The sequence below is a fragment of the Dipodomys ordii genome, unplaced genomic scaffold, assembly GCF_000151885.1.
Source record: "Dipodomys ordii isolate 6190 unplaced genomic scaffold, Dord_2.0 Scaffold95, whole genome shotgun sequence".
Classification (NCBI taxonomy): Eukaryota; Metazoa; Chordata; class Mammalia; order Rodentia; family Heteromyidae; genus Dipodomys; species Dipodomys ordii.
Genome location: NW_012267311.1, coordinates 2,742,522 through 2,744,079, shown reverse-complemented (window position 1 = coordinate 2,744,079; position 1,558 = coordinate 2,742,522). Strand labels below are relative to the sequence as shown.

At 43.5% G+C, this 1,558-nt stretch overlaps 1 protein-coding gene across 1 annotated transcript in view; it reads left to right on the top strand.

Annotated features, from left to right (window-relative positions):
- Nol6 (nucleolar protein 6 (RNA-associated)) overlaps positions 1 to 1,558 on the top strand; it is a 22,732-nt gene that overhangs the window by 13,500 nt on the left and 7,674 nt on the right. The window lies entirely within an intron of this gene.

Below are 1,558 nucleotides of genomic sequence, written 5' to 3'. Positions count from 1 at the left end.
CCTCAACACCACATAAGCAAAAAGAAAAAAGCCAGAAGTGGCACTGTGGCTCAAGTGGTAGAGCGCTAGCCTTGAGCTGAAGAGCTGAGGGACAGCGCCTAGGCCGAGTTCAGGCCCCACAAATGGACCCCCCCCCAAAAAAAAGGGAATTCTCCTTAGAAAAATGGTATTGTCCTTAAAATAAATGAGGTCAAAATAGAAGGGAATTCAGAAAGGTAATAAAAAGAAGTGACATACTGGTCTTTGTGCACCAAGATAAGGACTTAGGGAATTAGAAGTGGCCTGTGGTAGCAACTGGCTTAGCATATACAACTTCTTGAGTATGACCCCAGCACTATCAAAAGAAGAAGGGAAGGACTCTTGCTGTTGCTCTAGGTAGTGGAAAGCCAGTGCTGGATGTTTTGTTTTGCACAGCAGTGATGGACTGTACTTTTTAAAAGTTCACTTATGTAGTTTGAAATGTTTCACATAGTGGTGTGTTGAAAGTAGAATGAAAGGGACAAAGTGGAAATCAGGATTAGTTAGATATTTGTTGTGTACTGAAAATTGGTGGTATCGCTCTCTTTTTTTTTTTGTTGGTCGTGGGGCTTTAACTCTGGGCTTGAGTGCTGTCCCTGCTCCCTTCAGCTCAAGGTGAGCACTCTACCGCTTAAGCCACAGCGCCACTTCTGGTTTTCTAGTGGTTTATTGGAGACAGGAGTCTCATGAACTTTCCTTCCCGGGCTGGCTTTGAACCATGATCCTCAGATCTCAGCCTCCTGAGTAAGGATTATAGGCATGAGCCACCGGCGCCCGGCTCTCTCTTACATTTGGATAGAAAGAGAAGTAGTTTGCTTCTGTTTTTTTTTTGTTTGTTTGTTTGTTCTTTTTGTGGTATTGAGGATTAAATTTTCATGCCAGGCAAGTGCTCTACCACTGAGACGTATTCCTGGCCCTAGGACTTGAACTCAGGGCCTGGGCTCTGTCTCTGAGCCTCTCTGTGCTCAAGGCTAGTGCTCTACCACTTGAGCCACAGTGCCACTTCCAGCCTTTTCTCTTTATGTGGTACTGGGGAATCAAACCCAGGGCTGCATGCATGCTAGGCAAGCACTTTACTACTAAGTCACATTCCCAGCCCCTGATTCTCAAAATTCTCGATAGATTTTTGGTCATGTTTTGATGAAACAGTACTGATTTCACTGGGTGTAGTGGCCGATAACTGTAATCCCAGCACTTAGAAGCTGAAGCTAGAAAGTAAGAACAAGGCAACTGGGCACTGGTGGCTCAAAAAAGTGCTGACTTTTAAAACTAATAACTTAAAGGTTAGTATATTGGCATGTTCTTTAGTCTCAGCTACTCAGGAGGTTGAATCAGGAAGATAGCTTGTGTCTAGGAGTTTAGTGCTAGCTTGTACAACACAGACTCATCTTTTAAAATTAAAAACAAAAAACCTGATAACTTAAAAACTACTGTATTAAATACAAATTAAAAATGGTCAAGCTGGGCACCAGTGGCTCATGCTTGTAATCCTAGCTACTCAGGAGGCTGAGGTCTGAAGATCAAGGTTCAAAGCCAGCCC